At 36.8% G+C, this 24773-nt stretch overlaps 1 pseudogene; it reads left to right on the top strand.

Annotated features, from left to right (window-relative positions):
- Nucleotides 1–22355, top strand: LOC114819663 (probable leucine-rich repeat receptor-like serine/threonine-protein kinase At3g14840; annotated as a pseudogene).
- The last annotated feature ends 2418 nt before the right edge of the window (nt 22356–24773 follow it).

Here is a 24773-nt window from a genome sequence, read left to right on the forward strand (position 1 = left end):
TCTTGTTTGGTCTTTGGTTTTAAGGGCAAGTAAGGTAACACAAGTCATTGACTTCCGTTTGTGTCCTTCGAGGTCCACTCCTTCCCTCCCCTCAAGCAAATAAAAAGCTGTAATTCAGACTCATTCTCCTCACAAATCTCTCTTTCTTTACCACTCTCACAATTTTTCATACATACAACAGCAAATTCAAAACCACTCAACATATTCCATCCACCTAGCTGCACAAACTGATCATTTTGTCTCTGGTTTTCTCTTCAAATGTGAAAGACTTTGCTTAGAGAAATGATGAATATGTTCTTCCCTCGACTTCTTCCTCATTCTCTTTTCTTTGTAGCTTGCTTTGTAACTTTTGCCCTTGGAGCTACTCGATTGCCAAATGATGAAGGTACGAGTAATTCACCTCAATATCTCTACGTCAAAATCTTTCTTAGTTTCCTTTGTTTCATTCTATAAATGATAGTTTTAAGTTCGTTTGATAATCTTCTAGTTTTCAATTTTTTTGAGTTTCCAAAATTTGGTTTGGGTTGATTCTGGTTTTCAGTTTACAATTTTCGGAGAAATGAAAACAGTTACCAATGAACTAAAAATTAAAAACTGAAATTTAAAATGGTTATCAAATGGACCTTAGGTAAAATGATATTTGTGTGAACTTAGTTGAAATTTTCAATCATATGATGCTAAGGTGCACTCTGTAGTTCTTTTCTATGCATCAAATTTTTTTTTTCACCATTTGTTGAGCACGATGTTAATTTGTTTGCATTTTATTTTGCGTATATGCAGTGCAAACTTTGAAAGACATAGCAAAGACACTGGGGAAGACGAACTGGGATTTCAGTGGAGACGCAGATCCATGCAGCGGCCAACTTCCATGGACTGATCTAAGCTTACCCAAAGCAGTTCAGAATGCCATCAGCTGTAATTGCTCCTATGAAAGTTCCACTGTCTGCCATATTACCAGCATGTAAACCTCTCTCTCTCTCTCAAAAACAAACATGCCCGACTAAGAACTTAGTGAGATTTTTCAATGTGCCTAGAATATTAAATAATATATCACGTGTCACTATATAAATGATGAGTTACTTGTGTTAAAAAATTAACACAATTTGAAAAATAAAATTTCCTTCCACTTATACAACGACACATGGTGTACTTTCCGAACGTAATGAAAAATTATTCTACATCTCATAAGCTAATGAAGTTTTTTATGAAAGTATTCATTATTTATTTTTTTAATGAAAGAATAGACTAATTAAATATAATAACAGAAATACAAAGTTAATTTTTTAGTGATAATGATGAAGTACTTAAACTAATATTTTTAATAAAGACGACACTCAGTACTACGGTCTGGTGGTATTCCTCTTCACTTGGAAGTGAGATGTTTTAGGTTCGAATCTCATAAATGACGAATTCGATACCAAATTAAAAAAGAAAGTTAATAAAACTGCGAATTTAAAATTCCCAGATTGTAGGAAATTAGTTGTTAGATAGCTTAAGTGGATATATATATTAAATAAATGAAATAAATGCTGAGTTAGCAATTGATCAAAGCATCTCAATCAAATTTTGTAAAAGAACAGTTGTTTAGTCTAAAGAAGTTGAAAAAAAATGGAGGAAATTCTAAATTCTTTGTTTTCAATTTATTTGACACATAACATGCACATAAGATTATTGTGTTAATAAACACTAATTTAAGTACTTAATGTGATAAAGAGACATAAGTTGGAAAATAAACGTTCGGTTATATAGAACAGTTTTTTTTTTGTCAAGTGATAGATTTTGTTAGGTTAGATGTCAAATTAGCCAGCGACGGAATTTGAACCCACATCATCATGCAAAAGCTCAACATTTTTCCATTATTGTGGTAAAGGGGCACTTGCCTCCTACATAGAAAATTAACTATGCATGTAGACTAAGTGAGACAAATAACTTACATTGTACAAGTTAAATATCATAAAATTTTACGTTTAATCATATATAAATACGTGTAAATTTTTGTTAGCATGGTATATAATATTATATCAAAAATATTAAAAATAATAAATTTGTTTGATGTAAACTGATCACAAGTCCGCGAGGAGAGATTTTTTTATTTTCAAAAAAAAGATTAGCTGGTGATTTCGTCACGACATTTTACCTTTTCGAGAGCCAGAAAAACTCGTAAAGATAGCAAGAAGAGATGTTGATTAGATGGTTGGAAATCGGTTTTGTGGACCCCACGTCTATTTGATATATGTATCAATCAATTTTTCTTTTCTTTTTTCTATTGAAAAGTATCAATCAATTTTTCATTACATGTCTCCTAACTCAGCCTGCGATTTGAGCCCGTCATCTCACTCGCCCCCCTCCTCCCAGCCCAATCGCCTACATGAGCTGGAGCAAGGAGAGCAGGGCAATTGGATGAAATGATTGCTGGTCCACCAGGCTATCACTCACGATGGAGTTGCTCTAACCTAACCCCATGCCCATGAAACCTCCAAAATAAAGTAGGAATTATAAGGCTTAGTGTAGGCCTCATCGAGTTGCCTATTGGCAAGTTGGCACGTCGTATTCACTCATTCAACCTTATGTCGGGCAAGGTGGTTAAGCCAATTGATTTCAATTGGATTTGAGCGATAGTTTAATAGCAAAGTCGAGCTTGTTTGTTTCTTTTGATTTTCTCACGCCCCGACCCTAACTTAGGAGAGATTTTTTAGTGTGTTAGGAGTACGGCTCAGTACACTAAGTATCATAATATAAGTGATTAAGTATTTGAAAAAAAAATTATAACCACTTGTATTATGATACTTAGTGAACCAGTTTTGTTCTCTGCACACAAAATTTCTCCTAGCTTTGGGGCGTAAAAATTTTAAAGCTTTTATTGTGTATGTAAAACAAGTAAATGTTACTACCGTTTAGAGCTATGAAAAGTGATTATCGCTCATCTTTTTCTCTTCATGTACGCTATTGATTTTTGGCCTTTGACGAATCGAGGGACATGAATAAAACCAAATTATGCACTAATCATTTTCATGAAGCTATAAGTTATTCTTGACATGCAAGTTGGATTGAAAATTTCAATTTTGACCAATTCTATTTTTGTCGGGTTACAAACAAAAAATATGAAGAAAATGAAACGCATCTTAAAATTAGGCTGCCTTTGCCATCATTACACAATTACTAATTTGTGATCAATCATTAGGTATAAAGCCAACGTAATTCTGATATCTCTAGACCCTAGTGGGGTTTCCATTTTCCCAAATCCTTTACCCTCTAGATTTTTAATTTTTCTTCAACCGGCAACCAATTGGAAGTTTTTCTTGGTCTAATAAGACCTTGTTGTGCCTTGAAATTCAAGAAATGCAGAAAGACTAAACCATTTCTTTTATTGAATGACCAATGCAACATCAATTACAACCTACCTTGGACCGCAATTCAAGTTAAACTTATCTGCAAAATCGAGTTCATGGGATGTGACCGGTTTGCTCAATTACGACAGCAATGTGTTTTTGAGCTGGCCATGAGCCAGCATAGACGTTCTGTGGCATGCTGCGTTGTTAGAACTTGGTATTACTGCTGTACTGTATTTAGGCTTGATTCTTGCATACTTGATCAACGTACAAAATTTCGCAGTCACCATGATTCTTGCATACTTCTTGTACACTAACAACTTTGTATCGGCCTAGTTATTAGTTACAAAGTCGATGAAAGAATGATTCACAATATGCTTGTAACATATACACATTTACCGTTTGTGTAATTCCTCAAGTTTTATTCTTTCTAAAGAACATTGGACATTTTCCTTCGGGTTTAAAGTAAAAAAACCAGTTCTTTCTTCCTATTTAATTCCCTGACCAAAAGTAAGTATTTTCTGTGATAAATTAGTGTTTTAACTGTTTGGTCTCATTTATGTGGCAGCTTTTTCTTTTAGTCACAGTATAGATGCGTAATAGATATTTAATTTGCAACTGATCTTTGAAACCTGTTTTCCAATGAAACACAGAATTCTAAGATCCCAAGATTTGCAAGGAACACTCCCAGTAGAGCTGGTAAATCTCACCTATCTTCAAGAAATGTAAGCATATTTTTACCCCTCCAAGTTTACATTATTAAAAGTAAAAAGAAAATAACTATGTGTCGTGTAAATGGTTTATTCTAATTTCATATATAGCTTACCTTTATTTCTGTTGTCAACGAGACAATAACTGGTTTCTTTCTTTCTCCTTCAGCGACCTCAACCGCAACTACCTGAGCGGTACCATCCCTCCAGAATGGAGCTCTCTTCCACTTCTGAACATGTACTGTCTTCTCTCAAACTGCATGCATTTTTGTGTTTGATGTTCATGTCATGTTCTTATTGCTTTATTTGGTCATTCCAATGTTCTTCAGCCATTTCTTTCTTAAACTATGAATCTACTACATTGAGTTTTTTTCATGATGGGCTTCCGTGGTCATGAGGCGTTTGAATCATAAATATTGAATCGAACACATGGGGTTCATTGCCTTCGTATTGACGAACATGTTAATGTTTTTGAGCCTCTTGCTTGATAAAAGTGATCTTAAGACTATAGTTTTTGATGCAGATCCCTTCTTGGAAATCGTTTGACGGGTTCTATCCCCAAAGAGCTTGGAGACATCACCACCCTGAAGAGTTTGTGAGTGTTAATTGAGCATTTGTTTCTTGCTTACCCCATGTGATTCTGCGGAGATCCTTAATGATGTTTTTTTAATCAATGGAATTGAATTTGTTTGTATAGGGACATCAGTTTCAATAATTTCTCTGGACCTCTCCCTCAGGAGCTTGGATCTTGGGCCAACATAGAAAGAATGTAAGAGTCCTATTCAAATTTTACCGAGTTAAAAAGTATTTGGTTTATTTGGAATTTTCTTTCTTGTATACAAATTCTGGATGTTTTCACCAGTAAATCATCTACTTCTTTATCATTGATATATTGTTATATCTATTTCATACTTAGGCTGCTTTCCTCAAACAACTTTACCGGGGAGTTGCCAGAAACATTTGCAATGCTTACCAAAATAAAGGACTTGTAAGCTTCTGTGGTTTTTCCTTCTTAAAGGTTTCATGAGCACTTGTACATTTTTTTCACTGCTTTCTGATACTAATTCGAAGTATTTTCCCATTTCCAATCATTATGCAGTCGGGTTTGTGACAGTCACTTTTCCGGGCAGATACCTGATTTTATTGAGAACTGGACAAATCTTGAAAAACTGTGAGTATTTTTCTTTTGTGTGTCATCTTTCTGCTATTTGATTCTGAATTTCATCTCTAATTCATATGTTATGACTCGTTGAAACAGAGTGATTCGGGCTAGCGGTTTGACAGGGCCAATTCCTTCTGGCATTTCTCTTTCGACAAACTTAACTGACTTGTTAGTATATCCCTTCTCTATTTTTAAATACAAAATGATTAGCGAAATGCGTAGTTTATGTTCATGGCTCAATTTTAACTTGCAGGAGAATCACTGACTTGAGTGGACCTGAATCACCCATTCCTTCGCTGAATAAGATGAAAAACATGAGGACACTGTGAGTTAATGGTTCCATGACACACAATTTTTGTCTGTACCAGAAGTCTTCTGTAAACTCAAAGCTTTGGTGTCTGTTGCAGGATGTTGAGGAGTTGCAATCTGATTGGAAAGATACCTCCATATCTTGAGCAAATGAACAAATTGGTAACTTTGTATGTACTAATGTCTTAGTCCCTTATTTTTCCGTCTTCAAATAAAAAATTTCTTCTGGATGTGATTCTACTAATTCAATGATTATTGAAGTGACTTAGACAATGTAGGGCGGACTTTATGTTTCTGTATTTATTAAGAGAACATCTCTTTCATATGTCATTTCCCTCTCTGCAGAGGGCACATCTAAACTGCATTTGCTATTTGTTTGTGCAGAGACCTCAGCTTTAACAAGCTGACCGGAGAAATTCCAAGCAGCTTCGGTAGTCTACCATATGTGACTTATATGTAAGCAAATGACCAATCTAATCTTTCTTACATGAAATTCAAGCAGACATTCTTCAATGGTTTTGTTACACCCCAGCCTGACAAGCTGGAAGTATTTCCAATCACGATTACTATAATTAAGAGTCACGGGTTATACTGCAATAAAGTTCAGTTTATTCATTAGAGTCATTACTACTCATGGAATTAACTGACATAAGGTGATCACCATCAGATGTGGCTTTCAGGTGGAAGTACTGATCTAATGCACTCAGAGTTGGCAAACTCAAATTTTCAAACCTTATAAAAAGAAATTCCTAAGAACAAACACTATATTCTTTACTGAGTTTTTCTGTATTCATTATTTTTAGATTCTTAACCGGAAACTTGCTGACTGGACCTGTACCTGCTTGGCCGCCGAGTCTCAACGTGTAAGCTTCTCTTCCAAATGCTACTTTTTTGCTACTAAGGAAATTTATGCTTTATTTACTAAGAAAGATATAAAACTATTATATCAAAAACTTCATTCGAACCATGTGAATGCCTACCTCTTTCTCCTCACCCTTGTTTCCTTTTGTACTGACATACTACATCTGGAAAAGAATTTGTTAGCGCTTCTTTTATTCTGGTTTATGAAACCTCAATGAATATGAGGACTGGGGGGAAGATGATTAATAATGAAAATGAAAGCATGAAGAAAATCACACAGAGAATGTATGTCCTCGCTGCTCTGCAGAATGCAAAACAACAACAACAACAACAACAACAAAGCCTTTTCCCACTAAGTGGGGTCGGCTATATGAATCCTATAACGCCATTGCGCTCGGTTTTGTGTCATGTCCTCCGTTAGATCCAAGTACTCTAAGTCTTTTCTTAGGGTCTCTTCCAAAGTTTTCCTAGGTCTTCCTCTACCCCTTCGGCCCTGAACCTCTGTTCCGTAGTCACATCTTCGAACCGGAGCGTCAATAGGCCTTCTTTGCACATGTCCAAACCACCGTAACAGATTTTCTCTCATCTTTCCTTCAATTTCGGCTACTCCAACTTTACCTCGGATATCCTCATTCCTAATCTTATCATTTCTCGTGTGCCCACACATCCAACGAAGCATCCTCATCTCCGCTACACCTACGTGTTGATGCTTCACCGCCCAACATTCTGTGCCATACAGCATCGCTGGCCTTATTGCCGTCCTATAAATTTTCCCTTTGAGCTTCAATGGCCTACGACGGTCACACAACACGCCGGATGCACTCTTCCACTTCATCCATCCAGTTTGTATTCTATGGTTAAGATCTCCATCAAATTCTCCGTTCTTTTGCAAGATAGATCCTAGGTAGCGAAAATGGTCGCTCTTTGGTATTTCCTGATCTCTGATCCTCACCCTTAACTCATTTTGGCATCCGTTTGCACTGAACTTGCACTTCATATATTCTGTCTTTGATCGGGTTAGGCGAAGACCTTTAGATTCCAACACTTCTCTCCAAAGGTTAAGCTTCGCATTTACCCCTTCCTGAGTTTCATCTATCAACACTATATCGTTTGCGAAAAGCATACACCAAGGAATATCATCTTAAATATGTCATGTTAACTCATCCATTACCAACGCAAAAAGGTAAGGACTTACGGATTGTTGATGCACAAAAGCAGTGAAGACTTTGGTACAACAGAAAGTATTAAGTTTGTGATCTTCCCTATATTGCTCCGGTCATTAATGTGGATAAGTATGTAAATGGATAGAGATAGGAAAGCAAACACAAGATGTACGTGGTTCACCCAGATTGGCTACGTCCACGGAGTAGAGGAGTTTTCATTAATTGTGAAGGGTTTACACAGTACATAGGTTCAAGCTCTCCTTTAGTGGGTACAAGTGAATGATTTAGTATAAATGACATCAGGAAATATTGTGGGAGATGGTATCTTTAACTGGTGGAGATGCACAAAGTAATGTATCAATTTCACTTGACGCTTACTTGTAGTTTCAGGCTTGGTCAAGCGTGATACAAACCATGTAGTAGGAGTCCCCCAAGTCGCCGAGCTAGGGGATTTGCTGAAAGAGGTGACAGACAAGGTAAGCAATCAGAGCTCCAAGCAATCAGTCCCAGATCAGAAGTTTGATTTCGAGTTCCGGCTGATTGTTCTCATTCTCCCTATCTTGCAGACAGCATGAAGGATAAAGAGAAGAAAAGGAGAAGAGGTGATATGAGATACTTTTGCTTTTAAAGAAGTAACTTTCCACAGGTTTATTCTTGAACTAGGCTGGAGGGTTTTCTGGTTTCCTCCAGAGTATAAGGCCGATTGAAGAATTTGAGGGTCAAAACAAGTCCATCAAATCTAGAGTACGTTCGACCCTGCTGATATGGGATACTTTTGCTGTTGACAAAGTAGTGGATGTATCGGCACGTGTTCTGTTACGCTTGTCTCCACATGCTTCCTTGTATCCTTCTCACTTGCCCTATCTGTTCCTCAGGCAGATGTGGTATCTTCTCTGGAAGCATAAGATGTTGAAGATGAGTACTCGAGAGCAATGCCAGGTAAGTAATCAGGTAAAGGGTTCCAAGCAGTCAGTTTCGGACTGGAAGCTTGATTCCAAATGCTGACTGATTGCTCTCTTTCTCCTTGTCTTGCAGGTAAGAACAAGGCCAAAGGAAAAGACAGGGAAAAAGCATGATATGAGATACTCTTGCTTTTAACCCTGATGATATGAGATATTCTTGTTCTGGTGTGGCTTGTTTGCAGAGGTATTCTCGGGGGGAAAGAAAGCTGAGTATTTCGAGAGGTTTCGTTGGGAGTGCCCTCTCAGATATGAGGAAGGGTTGAACATTTTTGCAGGTCTGCCTGTCCGTTGGGGATGGAGGTCGACATATATAGGAGTCTCCCTAACAAGTAGTAATGCTATTCATTTACCCTGCTTGGTCATAGCACGGTAGTAGGAGCAGCCAGCTTCACGTGTTTTAACTCTGTCAGAGCACTTTGAAAAAGTGGTCTGTGGTATCTGGAAAGCTGATGTTGCGTGTGAAGATTACAGACAAGCTTTATCCAAGGAGATATGGCTCTCAAAGTTGAGAAAACGGTGTGAAGATTACAGACAAGCTTTATATACGGGGCTCTCGAAGTTGAGAAAGTGGTGCCTCTTCGGTTTTCGAACAAGCAATCCTGTCGGGGATCTGTCTCTCGAGATTCAGAGAACGGTGCCTCTTCGATTTTTGAGAAAGCAATCCTACTAGGAGTCTGGCTCTCGAGATTCGGAGAGCAGTGTCTCTTCGATTTTTGAGAAAGTAATCATATTGGGAGTCTGGCTCTCGAGATTCGGAGGGCGGTGCCTCTTCGAACTTGAAGCAAGCAATCTTGTTGGGAGTGTTTTCTCGAATGTGAGTAAAGGTTAGGCCTGTTTGCTAGTCTACCTTGCCACGGAGCACAAAGGTTGACACACATGGACTTTCCAATTATCCAGCAGTGGTCCTGTTCCTTTACCCTTGTGGGTAATAATATGGTAGCTAGACCTTCAAACTTTATGTGTCTAAACTTTGTTAGTGTTGTTTCTTTGCTATTCTTTTACCCTTCTTGGTCATAGCGATGTAATGGGAGCTGCAAGCTTCACGTGTCTAAACTTTGTCAGAGATCTTTGGCAAACTTATCTGTGGTACCCGTGAGCTGATGTTGCGTATGGAAAGTGGATGATTAAACAGTAACATTTACGTGCTTTCTACTTCACCAGAAATCTTCGACAGAATGCTCGTAATTTTCGCAAAGTTGAGTGTGCATGTGGCAGGTACTGACAAGGCTGAAAAAGCAGGTGCCTTTTCGATTTCTGAGATCGGCCCTCGTGGTCTCTGAGCAGCCCAGCTTTTGAGAAAGCAAGCGCTTCTTCGATTTCTACGATCGGCCTTCGTGGTCTTTGAGCAGCCCAGCTTTTGAGAAAGCAAACGCCTCTTCGATTCCTGAGATCGGCCCTCGTGGTCTCTGAGTAACCCAGCTTTTGAGAAAGCAAACGCATTTTCGATTTCTGAGCAGGCGCCTCTTCGATTTCTGAAGCTTCGTCGAGTGCAGATTTTTATAGAGGCTGGTATTAAGTTCCAAAGCACACTTGAATCTCCACCAGTAGAAGCTCCTTTCTTACATTTCTAAGATCTTGATTTGTTCGACCTCTTCTCTCTTCAACACCTTTGAAAATGTCTGGCCACTCCGACCATCGTTTTAACTTGAACCTTGTTGAAGAGGCAGCCACGCCTTCTCCAGACAACATATGGCGCCCATCCTTCTTATCCCCTACTGGTCCTCTTACCGTTGGGGATTCCGTGATGAAGAATGATATGACCGATACGGTGGTGGCCAGAAACCTTATCACTCCCAAAGATAACAGACTACTTTCCAAACGGTCTGATGAGTTGGCTGTTAAGGATTCTCTGGCTCTCAATGTTCAGTGTGCAGGTTTTGTGTCTAATATGGCCCAACGCCTATTTGCTCGAACCCGCCAAGTTGAATCATTGGCGGCTGAAGTGATGAGTCTCAAACAGGAGATTAGAGGGCTCAAGCATGAGAATAAACAGTTGCACCGGCTAGCATATGACTATGCTACAAACATGAAGATGAAGCTTGACCAGATGAAGGAATCTGATGGTCAGATTTTACATGATCATCAGAGGTTTGTGGGTTTGTTCCAAAGGCATTTATTGCCTTCGTTTTCTGGGGCTATACCGCGTAATGAAGTTCCAAATGATCAACCTCTGATGCCTCCTCCTTCTAGGGTTCTGTCCAGTACTGAGGCTCCGAATGATCCCCTTTCGGTGCCTTCTCTTTCTGGGGCTCTACCGACTGCTGAGACTTCTCCTAAGCAACCTTTGTGAAGGCTCCCTCTTGTTCGTTTATTTTGACTTATGTATATGTACATATTTGTAACTTATTGGAGATATCAATAAATAAGCTTTGTTTCATTTCAATGTATTGTGTTAAATACACCAAAACCTTCTTCACTAAGTTCTTTGAATTTTTCTTTTGTTGAAGCTTGTATCTTGAAGCTTTGTGAGTGGAGCATGTAGGTTGAGGTAGTGTTCCCTTAATTTCCTGAGTGAGGAAAACTTCTCGATTAGAGACTTGAAAAATCCAAGTCACTGAGTGGGGTCGACTATATGAATCTTAGAACGCCATTGTGCTCGGTCCTGTGTCATGTCCTCCGTTAGATCTAAGTACTCTAAGTCTTTTCTTAGAGTCTCTTCGAAAGTTTTCCTAAGCCTTCTTCCACCCCTTCGGCCCTGAACCTCTGTCCCGTAGTCGCATCTTCTAACTGGAGCGTCAGTAGGCCTTCTTTGCACATGTCCAAACCACCGTAACCGATTTTTTCTCAGCTTTCCTTCAATTTCGGCTACTCCTACTTTACCTCGGATATCCTCATTCCTAATCTTATCCTTTCTCGTGTGCCCACACATCTAACGAAGCATCCTCATCTCCGCTACACCCATTTTGTGTACGTGTTGATACTTCACCGCCCAACATTCTGTGCCATACAGCATCGCCGACCTTATTGCCGTCTTATAAAATTTTCCCTTGAGCTTCAGTGGCATACGACGATCACACAACATGCCGGATGCACTCTTCCACTTCATCCATCAAGCTTGTATTCTATGGTTGAGATCTCCATCTAATTCTCCGTTCTTTTGCAAGATAGATCATAGGTAGCGAAAACGGTCGCTCTTTGGTATTTCCTGATCTCCAATCCTCACCCCTAACTCATTTTGGCCTCCATTTGCATTGAACTTGCACTCCATATATTCTGTCTTTGATCGGCTTAGGCGAAGACCTTTAGATTCCAACACTTATCTCCAAAGGTTAAGCTTCACATTTACCCCTTCCTGAGTTTCATCTATCAACACTATATCGTCTGCGAAAAGCATACACCAAGGAATATCATCTTGAATATGTCCTGTTAACTCATCCATTACCAACGCAAAAAGGTAAGGACTTAAGGATGAGCCTTGATGTAATCCTACAGTTATAAGGAAGCTTTCGGTTTGTCCTTCATGAGTTCTTACGGCAGTCTTTGCTCCTTCATACATATCCTTTATAGCTTGGATATATGTTACTCGTACTTCTTTCTTCTCTAAAATCCTCCAAAGAATGTCTCTTGTGACCCTATCATACGCTTTTTCCAAATCTATAAAGACCATGTGTAAATCCTTTTTCCCATCTCTATATCTTTCCATCAATCTTCGTAAGAGATAGATTGCCTCCATGGTTGAGCGCCCTGGCATGAACCCGAATTGGTTGTCCGAAACCCGTGTCTCTTGCCTCAATCTATGCTCAATGACTCTCTCCCAGAGTTTCATTGTATGACTCATTAGCTTAATACCCCTATAGTTCATGCAATTTTGTATGTCGCCCTTATTCTTGTAAATAGGCACCAAAGTGCTCTTTCGCCACTCGTTTGGCATCTTCTTCGTTTTCAAAATCCTATTGAAATGGTCAGTGAGCCATGCTATACCTGTCTCTCCCAAGGTTTTCCACACTTCAATCGGTATGTCGTCTGGGCCCACTGCTTTTCTATGCTTCATCTTCTTCAAAGCTACAACCACTTCTTCCTTCCTGATTCGACGATAAAATGAGTAGTTTCTACACTCTTCTGAGTTACTCAACTACCCTAAAGAAGTACTCCTTTCATGTCCTTCATTGAAAAGATTATGAAAATAACTTCTCCATCTGTCTTTGACCGCGTTCTCTGTAGCAAGAACATTTCCATCCTCATCCTTGATGCACCTCAGTTGGTTTAGGTCCCTTGTCTTCATTTCCCTTGCTCTAGCTAGTTTATAGATATCCAACTCTCCTTCTTTGGTATCTAGTCGCGTATACATATCGTCATAAGCCGCTAACTTAGCTTCTCTCACAGCTTTCTTCGCCTCTTGTTTCACTCTTCTATACCTTTCACCATTTTCATCGGTCCTATCCTTGTATAAGGCTTTACAAAATTCCTTCTTAGCCTTCACCTTTATTTGTACCTCCTGATTCCACCACCAAGATTCCTTTTGGTGTGGAGCAAAGCCCTTGGACTCTCCTAATACCTCTTTTGCTACTTTTCGGATACAACTAGCCATGGAATCCCACCTTTGGCTAGCTTCCCCCTCTCTATCCCACACACACTGGGTGATTACTTTCTCTTTGAAAATGGCTTGTTTTTCTCATTTTAGATTCCACCATCTAGTCCTTGGGCACTTCCAAGTCTTGTTCTTTTTTCTCACTCTTTTGATATGTACATCCATCACCAACAAGCGATGTGGATTAGCCAAGCTCTTCCCCGGTATAACTTTGCAATCCTTACAAGTTATACGATCCTTTTTCCTCATTAGAAGAAAATCTATTTGTGTTTTTGACGACCCACTCTTGTAGGTGATCACATGTTCTTCTCTCTTCTTAAAGAATGTGTTGGTTAAGAGGAGGTCATATGCCATTGCAAAATCCAAGATAGCTTCCCCATCCTCGTTTCTCTCCCCAAAACCATGGCCACCATGAAAACCTCCATAGTTGCCTGTCTCCCTGCCCACGTGTCCATTTAAATCTCCTCCTATAAATAACTTCTCCGTCTGAGCAATTCCTTGTACCAAGTCTCCAAGGTCTTCCCAAAATTTCTCCTTCGAACTCGTATACAACCCTACTTGAGGTGCGTACGCACTAATCACATTGATGAGTTCTTGTCCTATTACAATCTTGATTGCCATGATTCTATCTCTTACCTTCTTGACATCTACAACATCTTGTGTCAATGTCTTGTCCACGATGATGCCAACACCGTTTCTCGTTCTATTTGTGCCCGAATACCAAAGTTTAAACCCTGAGTTTTCTAGATCCTTTGCCTTAAGACCAACCCACTTAGTTTCTTGTAGGCACATAATATTTACCCTTCTCCTCACCATAACTTCCACTACTTCCATAGATTTTCCCATTAAGGTTCCTATATTCCACGTTCCTAAACGCATTCTACTCTCTTGAACTCTACCCTTCTGTCCTAGCTTCTTCACCCTCCCCCGTCTAATAGGATCAAAGTACTTCTTTTGTGTGTCCTGTGTAAAGTTAATAGGAGCATATGCTCCCAAACAACTTTGAGTGGAGTCGTTCGAAAAGAAGTTTCTATGGCCCCCTTGTTAGGTCTGGCAAACGGGTCGTGTCAGTCGTGTTCGTGTCGTTTTCGTGTAACACCTGTTATCTTAACGGGTCGTGGGTAAAGTGACCCGACCCGTTAAGAAAAATATTTTTTTTCTTTTTAAATTTGCACATACCACACATTGTCACATAAATATTACTTCAAAATATTAAAACACATTTGTCGTTTAAGTACTACATCTACACTCGAAAATAAGAGTCTCATAAAAAATACATCCATACACTACTAATCTATTACAAATATTAAGTGTGCAAGGATATGCAAAATGAAAGCGTTTTTGTTTTCAAGGTTGTGAAGTCTTTCTCAAAAGTTTAAACCTTACCAATGGAACTCAAAGTTTAATGAAAGTGACCCACTAGAGTGTTTATTCGTACTTTCATTAAGTATAACATAAGACTTTGTGGTATCCACTAGTGTAAATATTTTAAATTGAAGATCGAATTCATTCATTGTATTCATATAGGGTCAAGGAGTGTAATTGTAAAAAATCATCAAAATCGGAGTTAAAATAACCGTTAAATTGTGATTTTTCGTTTATAACCATCGAAAAGTTTTATCCCGTTACTTAATCTTTAAATGTTTGTTTTTTGCAATTTTTGGCATATGCGATCTCGAAGCATATACAAACAAGTATGACGGTTAGATCGTTGAAATTAGTTTCGTAGAATGCGTATCTCATCAAAACAATAGATTCACTAATACTTAAGAGTTTATTCTTACTTTCATTAAGTATAACATAAGATTTTGTGATATCCACTAGTGTAAATATTTTAAATTGAAGATCGAATTCATTCATTGTATTCATATAGGATCAAGGAGTGTAGCTGTAAAAAATCATCAAAATCGGAGTTAAAATAACCGTTAAATCGTGATTTTTCGTTTATAACCGTCGAAAAGTTTTGTCTCGTTACTTGATCTGTGAATGTTTGTTTTTTGCAATTTTTGGCATATGCAATCTCGAAGTATATACAAACATGTTTAACTGTTGGATCGTTGAAATTAGTTTCGTAGAATGCGTATCCCATCAAAACAATAGATTCACTAACACTTATAGATTTTATTCATACTTTCATCAAATATAACATAAAATTTTGTGGTATCCAATAGTGTAAATATTTTAAATTGAAGATCGAATTCATTCATTGTATTTATATAGGGTCAAGGAGTGTAGCTGTAAAAAATTATCAAAATCGGAGTTAAAATAACCGTTAAATCGTGATTTTTCGTTTATAACCGTCAAAATGTTTTGTCCCGTTACTTGATCTCTGAATGTTTGTTTTTTGCAATTTTTGGCATATGTGATCTCAAAGCATATACAAACAAGTTTGACGGTTGGATCGTTGAAACTAGTTTCGCAAAATGTGTATCTCATCAAAACAATATATTCACTAACACTTAAGAGTTTATTAATATTTTCATTAAGTATAACATAAGATTTTGTGGTATCCACTAGTGTAAATATTTTAAATTGAAGATCGAATTCATTCATTGTATTCATATAGGGTCAAGGAGTGTAGCTGTAAAAAATTATCAAAATCGGAGTTAAAATAACCGTTAAATCGTGATTTTTCGTTTATAACCGTCGAAAAGTTTTGTCCTATTACTTGATCTCTGAATGTTTTTTTTTTCAATTTTTGGCGTATGCGATCTCGAAATATATACAAACATGTTTGACGGTTGGATCGTTGAAACTAGTTTCGTAGAATGCGTATCCCATCAAAACAATAGATTCACTAGCACTTAAGAGTTTATTCATACTTTCATCAAGTATAACATAAGATTTTTGTGGTATCCACTAGTGTAAATATTTTAAATTGAAGATCGAATTCATTCATATAGGGTCAAGGAGTGTAGATGTAAAAAATCATCAAAATCGGAGTTAAAATAATCGTTAAATCGTGATTTTTCGTTTATAACCGTCGAAAAGTTTTGTCTTGTTACTTGATCTCTGAAGGTTTGTTTTTTGCAATTTTTGGCGTATGCGATCTCGAAGCATATACAATACAAACAAGTTTGATGGTTGGATCGTTGAAACTAGTTTCGCAAAATGCGTATCTCATCAAAACAATAAATTCAATAACACTTAAGAGTTTATTCATATTTTCATTAAGTATAACATAAGATTTTGTGGTATCCACTAGTGTAAATATTTTAAATCGAAGATCGAATTCATTCATTGTATTCATATAGGGTCAAGGAGTGTAGCTGTAAAAAATTATCAAAATTGTAGTTAAAATAATCGTTAAATCGTGATTTTTCGTTTATAATCGTCGAAAAGTTTTGTCTCGTTACTTGATATCTGAATGTTTGTTTTTTGCAATTTTTGGCGTATGCGATCTCGAAGTATATACAAACATGTTTGACGGTTGGATCATTGAAACTAGTTTCGTAGAATGCGTATCCCATCAAAATAATAGATTCACTAACACTTAAGAGTTTATTCATACTTTCATCAAGTATAACATAAGATTTTGTGGTATCCCCTAGTGTAAATATTTTAAATTGAAGATCGAATTCATTCATTGTATTCATATAAGATCAAGAAGTGTAGCTGTACAAAATCATCAAAATCGGAGTTAAAATAACCGTTAAATCGTGATTTTTCGTTTATAACCGTCGAAAGGTTTTGTCCCGTTACTTGATCTGTGAATGTTTATTTTTTGAAATTTTTGGCGTATGCGATCTCGAAGTATATACAAACATGTTTGACGGTTGGATCGTTGAAACTAGTTTCGTAGAATGCGTATCCCATCAAAACAATAGATTCACTAACACTTAAGAGTTTATTCATACTTTCATCAAGTATAACATAAGATTTTGTGGTATCCCCTATTGTAAATATTTTAAATTGAAGATCAAATTCATTCATTGTATTCATATAGGGTCAAGGAGTGTAGTTGTAAAAAATCATCAAAATCGGAGTTAAAATAACCGTTAAATCGTGATTTTTCGTTTATAACCGTCGAAAAGTTTGTCCCGTTACTTGATCTGTGAATGTTTGTTTTTTGTAATTTTTTGCTGATGCGATCTCAAAGCATATACAAACAAGTTTGACGCTTGTATCGTTGAAATTAGTTTCGTATAATTCGTATCCCATGAAGTTCAATGGTGTGTGTGTATATATATATTTATTTATTTATTAAGTAGATTTAAATCTATTTATTTTGTATGTATAATTATTATAGTTTTTAGGGGTATAAAATTTAATATATATATATATATATATAACTATTATAGTTAATAATTTGGGGGTATAATTATTACAGTATATATAATTATTATAGTTAATTTAATATATATATATATATAATTATTATAGTTTTTAGGGGTATAAAATTGTTAAATTAATATATATATAATTATTATAGTATTTTTTTAGGATTATAAAATTGTTAAATTAATATTCTGCTTATCGTGTATCGTGTTACCCACGTGTATACCCGAACCAACCCTTTATCTTAACAGGTGCTTATCGAGTTACCCGATAACGACCCGTTTCATTATCGTGTCGACCCGAACACCGGTTAATTTCGTGTCGTGTCGTGTCGGGTTATCGGGTCGTGTCAGGAATTGCCAGGCCTACCCCTTGCTCATTTAACACTGCATCCGGGTGCCGATGGAGATACAGCGACCCTTGCTCACTTATCACTGTGATCGGGCTACACAGCACGCCACTTATGGGTGATGTCCTAGCTTTAGCGCGATTTCGTTCTGGATTCATTTTCATAAGGATTCGACGTAACCGAGCAGTGCCGGCTGTCAACTACCTGACGCCCTCCCCCTCCTCCTTTATCCGGGCTTGGGACCGGCAATGTAAGATAAACTTACACAGACGGAGTTGCTGCTCTGCAGAATGCAGCAGAGGAAAATCCTTCGTCATTCAAAAATCTCTCACTCTCTCTATCACACATAAGTCATGCAAAGAGAATATTACCTTAGACATCACAAAGTGATCTCAGCCACACATTTAGCTATTTTCTAGGATCATCACACATGACATTATTTGCCTTGCATCTTTGAACCCACACTTGGCAATATTACAAGTCAAGTGAATACACAATTAAAAACTTATTTTTCACTAATTCTAATCAGCCAGAGACTTACAATTCAATAGAATTTGCGTCATAGCTTTTTTTGTGCAGTGATCTTTCATATAACAACCTCGCCTTAGAGGATGCAAGTTGTCAACCACAAGTCGGCCTGTAAGAATGTCTTCATTAGCTTGAAGTTAATCTGTATGTGTTATGTGGAGAAAAGCTTAACTTTTCATTTTTGTTAATTTCTGCAGTGATTTGTTTGCAAGCTCGTCAAATGGCAATAGTTCGTAAGTTCAAATTAATCGTCTCAAATCATGCACCTATAAATTTACCTCGGCATCAAACGGTGTATTTTGTACCTTTTTTTTTTTCCAACTTCTTCTCATTTATGATTGCTGACATTTTCTGTACCCTGAATTACTCTATCAGGATAACTGTTTCATGTTTAAAAACTTTGAAGTGTCCAAAATGTAAGCCGAGTTTCTACACAAATAATTACCTTTATTTTTTCGGTTCATTCTTTTTTAGTTTTCCTCCTCAATGCCAACTAATTTCCATTTTCTTTTTTCATAGATTTGTACACTCTCTCCATATAAATTGTGGTGGGAAACAATTTACTGTCGCTGGAGAGAAAGATACAGTATATGATGATGACACATTTCAAGCTGGACCTTCATCATTTTACCAGAGCAGCACAAATTGGGCATTAAGCAGCACCGGTTGGTTCATTGATGTTGAACGCCCTTATGACACCTATATAGGGACTAATGGAACTAGACTCTCTATGGCCAATCCTCAACTGTACATGAACGCACGCCTTTCACCCATCTCTCTAACTTATTTTGGGTTTTGTCTGGGAAATGGAAACTACACTGTAAACCTCCATTTTGCTGAGATAAAGTTTAGAAACGGCAAAACGTATAAAAGCTTGGGAAGGCGCATATTCGACATTTACATTCAGGTAAGTATCGCATCCACTTCCATGTATATATACCAGTGAATTATTCTAATTTTCAACAAGCATTGTTTATATCATGAAGCCGACCCCACTTAGTGGGAAAAGGCTTTGTTGTTGTTGTTGTATTGTTTATATCATGAAATGTTAAGCAACTAAATTAGTGTGTGTGTGTGTGTGTTTATATATATGTATATATTGCAGGGAAAACTAGTGAAGAAGGACTTCAATATCATGGATGAAGCTGGTGTGTTTGGTGATGTAGTCATAAAGAACTTTACTGCTCCTGTGACTAATAATACATTGGAGATTCGTTTCTATTGGGCCGGGAAAGGGACGACGGCGATCCCTGTTAAAGGAGTCTATGGTCCACTTATTTCAGCTATATCAGTAGACCCAAGTAAGCTTCCACTGATTTTAGCTTCGTCTAATTACTATGCATCGACCATATGCATTGATATATCTACTAAATTAAGAGATCCTACTTCTGCAAGGTTCTTCTTCTTCAATATTTCCTTTCCCTTGTTATTTCACAAAAATGCTTCTGCGTGTTTCTCTTGTTTTACATAGTTTGAGCCAAGACTTGAAGAAATACTCTCTTAAATTTTCTTATCACATAATATGCTTCTTTTTTTCCTAGGTGATGGGTATGCGCTTTTAAATACAACAAAATTCAACTTCGAGCATTTTTAACTATTTACATGAAAACTATCCAGTTCACTAGAGTAAACATATAATATTTACAACCATCCAACGAAAGTTTGTTCGAGAGATTACTTCATATACTATCTAATTATTTAAGGATGCCCTAAAGACCGGGTTCAATCTTCTGTTTCGTTTTGCATTAGATAGCTGGTTGAGCAATCCAACCTCATATTAATTACATTTACATTTACACTCATTTAAGCTATATTCTTGCTTTCGACAGACTTTGATCCCCCGCCAAAACCTGGTGGAAGTGGCCTGCCTGTAGGTGCTGTGGTTGGAATTGTGGTTGGAGCAGTCTTCATGATACTACTGATATTTGGTATTCTTTGGAAGAGAGGCCTCCTAGGACAACAAAAGACATTGGAGGATGGTATTAATTTGCAGTTTATTCTGTTATACTTATTTTTCCTTTCTGTTTCTCCGTTACTTTTTCTGATCGAGTTTTTTCGTAACTAAGTACAATATTTAGGGTATTTTGCATGGTTTTCAAGCATATTAACGTGCACCACAAAGACAGTAATTATTTAGATATTGAGCTTTCTGGCACTTTGATGTTGCTGTAATATATGTATCGTCCAAACTCATGATGCTAAGTGTCTGCCTATGGATCCAGTTACTAGTTAAATTCTAGAATCAGGCACAAAGTATTAAGAACTAAGAATGCTATCGTTCAAAACGTTTTCTTAGACACAATTTCTTATGAATTTTACTTGTTATACAGATTTGAAGGGTGTGGACCTGCAAACTGGTAAATTTACCTTCAAGCAACTCAAAGATGCCACAAGCAACTTTAACAAAGCCAATAAGATTGGTGAGGGTGGTTTTGGTTCTGTTTATAAGGTATTCTTCGGGGCAAAGAATTTAGTTATTGATTACACTTTTTTTCTAATTTGATACTGTCCGGTCTAATGAAAGTTAATTTGCTCCGTAGTGATGCTAATTTGATTATCTTTCTCAAATGTAGGGCATTCTAGCAGATGGCACCGTAATAGCTGTTAAGCAGCTTTCTTCCAAATCAAAGCAAGGGAATCGTGAATTTGTTAATGAGATTGGCATGATTTCTGCTCTGCAACACCTTCATCTTGTCAAGCTCCACGGATGTTGTATTGAAGGAAATCAACTATTGCTTGTTTATGAGTACCTGGAAAATAATAGTGTCGCTTGTATTTTATTCGATAAATATTAGTCTTGTTTGCCAAAAGTTCATTTCATCATACAGTGGGCATAAAAGATCTTATGCACTAAAAATATGTCCCTTACAACCAACTTTGTTTAATTTGGCAAATTGAAAGGGTAGAAGAAAGTCAATTGAAGTTGGATTGGCCAACAAGGCACAAGATTTGTATTGGTACAGCAAGAGGTTTGGCTTATCTTCATGAGGAATCAAGATTGAAGGTCGTTCATAGAGACATCAAAGCTTCTAATGTTCTGCTTGATAAAAATCTTAACCCGAAAATATCTGACTTTGGATTGGCCAAGCTTGATGAAGAGGATAATACACACATTAGCACCCGTATTGCTGGAACTTAGTGAGTCCCTAAACTTTTATTTATCTTCTTATTGTCTTGTTTTAATCTTCTTCCACCCTTAAAAAAGAAGATAGAGCAACGGAAAATCTCTAACTTACATAATTTTCAACCTCATCAAATCTTTGTTGTTCAATTCAAGGGCAGATTTGTTCTTTCAATATAGTTGTATTACTGTGCATCTCTCTAACTATTGGATTAATCATAAGTATTCAATTAGCAATATTTTTACTAGTTACTTTAGCTAAATTTGGGTTAATGATATGATTTCATGATATTGCAGTGGATATATGGCACCTGAATATGCAATGAGAGGTTATCTGACTGATAAAGCAGATGTCTATAGTTTTGGTATTCTCGTATTGGAAATTGTTAGCGGGAGAAACAACACAACGTACCGGAAAAAGGAAGAAAGCTTTTATCTTCTTGATTGGGTAACATGAATTTACTAGTTCCTAATTTAACTTCAAATTTTCTCACTATACCTTATATGTGTGAAAGTACGTTTGAATCGTTGAAGTTTAATCCAAAGACAAAGTTTATATTGCTTTTGCTACTTCCATTTTTTGTAGGCACGACTTCTAAAACAGCAAGGGGATTTGATGGACCTAGTTGATCCAAGGTTGGGATCAGACTTTAACAAAGAGGAGATGATTGTTGCAATTAATGTGGCTCTTCTTTGTTGCAATGTTACTTCGACAGCTAGGCCTACCATGTCTTCGGTTGTGAGCATGCTCGAAGGAAAAGGCTGTTGTTCAGGAGTTGGTCTCGGATCCAAAAGCCGAGAGTATTGAGATCGATGCAATGAGGAAACATTTTCAATCTAGTTTTGGAAGGGGCACGAGCGAGAAACGGATAGAAATGGATCAGTCAACTGAAGGGCCATGGACTGCTTCGTCTGCTCACGATCTGTAACCCATCAATCCTGATTCAGATTAATGGGAGAACAGAAGCGAGAGAACTTGAGCTGCACGGTTCTCTGTTTGACTCATCCTCAGCACACTAAACATATCAGCTAATAAATAATTTGCATTTCCTCTATAGCTATTCTCTTTTTTCTGTTTGATAATATAGTAGAAAGCAGAACTGAAGAAGTTTCTACAGCATGGTAACTATAAATTGTGAAATCAGCTCTTTTCAGTATTTTGTAGTATGATAAAATGATTATCTTTTCGAATAATAAATTTATACTTCAATACCTAGATTGGATCAATTGTTACTAAAATTAAAGTAACGCATTTAGTACTAGTTTGTTACTGCTTGAATTATAAAATAAAAAACGGGTATCAAAAAAAGTTTCCAGCTTCAGAATTTTATTATCACAAATCGTCACTAACGTTTTAAAAAGTCAATTAAGTTTAGGCAAGTTTCATCGTATTGCAAAGACAAAAGTTGTAAAGGAAGGGAATAGAGTAAGTTGGTTGAACACTATACTATTTTGGCTATGCGGTTGTTTGTGAAGAGAGTAGGTAATGTACACCGAAATTGAAATGGAGGAGAATACAGCAAGTTGGTTGAGAGAAGGAACTTAATTTAGTAAAATCGGAAATCATTTACGGAGGATTTTCTACAAAAAAATATATAGCTAATATATAAGGTAAACAAGATTCAAAGAATGTGCACGAAAAGAAAAATGATACGTGACGTAAATCATTCCCAAAAATAAACAAATTGCCAAGTTTTCTTAAAATTAGTTCTGGAAGTTCTGGAATTTACTTCAATTGGATTGATTTTGATTGTTGTAAAATATAGGTATATACAATTACAAGAATCCCTACTACATAGCCAATTGGTACAAAGTAATTAAGTAATCAGCTCGTGATGCTCTCCCTTATTAAAAACGTCCAACTTGCCTAATAGAGATTTAAAATGTTCCTTTCCCAAAGCTTTAGTAAAAACTAGAAATATGGCCCGCGCGCTACTGCGGGATTAGAAACCATTTTTCAAAGCTATAAGAAATTGTTACAGAAGTTAATGTTACTTACTGGGGTAAAAAGACAATTCCCTTGCAAGAGCAAAACCACTATGTTTGCCACTACTTAACTTAAATACTTACCCAACAACAATAACAATAAAAAATTAGCACAGAAAGCATAGATCCGTAAAACACAAAGTACATACCACATTCACTGAATGACACCCTCAGAAGCTGATGCTTCTTCTAGGCCACATAGCACCAAGAAGTGCAGCATCCCTATGAAACATAGCTCCCTGTAATGGTCAAGAAGAACAATAACACATAAAATAATGAAAGAACAGAATCAGATGGTGGAAGCCAATACCGAACCGAATATAATTTAAATTACGCATTAAAAATAGCTCCATGTACTTGTTCACTTGCTGCCACCTCTTTCCTCCTACATTATACACATTAAAATTACATGGGATGCTGTAATTTTATTGTTTTCAGTTTAATTACTTTTCTTATCATATCCTTGTTGGAATATAATACGTGTTTCATAGCGCTTTGTGACTTGATCGCATATGATCTTATGCTCCACGACCTTACCAAATTGTGAAAGGAAGCTTTCGAACTCATGTGATATTCAAATTGAAAATTCTTAGTGAGAAGATAACGATTAATCAGTTGTGCAACGAAAAACATAACATTAGAACACAACCAGTGGAGAAAACAATTACAACAACCTTTCATTAACTATGGATGAAATACCAGCAGCAAAATTTTTCTTTGTTCTGAAATCATTTACAAAACAAATCCTGGAATGAATGCTCACGAAAGATGAATTACATATAAATTTAAACATAAAAAAGAAGAAAGAAAAGGTGAGAAAAGTACCTCAACCGAAACATATAGGCAATAGTTATACTAAAACAACAATTAATTGAAACCATTACAACAACAACAAAGTCTTTTCCCACTAAGTGGGGTCGGCTATAATTAATTGAAACCATTGAAGGTAAAAAAAAAAGCAAGAGTGGATAAAAACTTAGAATTCAACAAAGATTATGTTCCCAATCTAAATACATATGAACTCCAGCACAAAATAAAACCCAGGTCTGTTCAGCACTAAAGTTCAGTTCATGTGGATTTTGGAAGAAGAAATGTTCAAAATTTAACCATCCAGATGTTGGGGCTTAAATAGACTTCACTACTTTGGAGATATTTATCTCACAAGGAAGAATGTAACGCAGCGGAATTGATAGGCTAGAGAAAGAAAGAATACTTAAAGTATTACACAAGACTTTTATTCACTCACAAACTTAGTGCAAGAGGAAACACTCAAACACTCTTAGAAGCTTTGTTGCTTCTTCTCACTTCTCACTACTTGCTCTCTTGGTTGTTTCAAATGGTGTGGACGCCTTCTCCTTTTATAGGCATGGATGGAACCTTGGATAAGCATGGAAGCATCATGCTAGAGATATCTAGATAATTCCACTACCTTCCTAAGCTAGAATTATCTACATTAATCTTGTATGTTGGTGGAATCCTCACCATTC

The sequence above is a fragment of the Malus domestica genome, chromosome 11 (assembly GCF_042453785.1).
Source record: "Malus domestica chromosome 11, GDT2T_hap1".
In the NCBI taxonomy this organism is placed as follows: domain Eukaryota; kingdom Viridiplantae; phylum Streptophyta; class Magnoliopsida; order Rosales; family Rosaceae; genus Malus; species Malus domestica.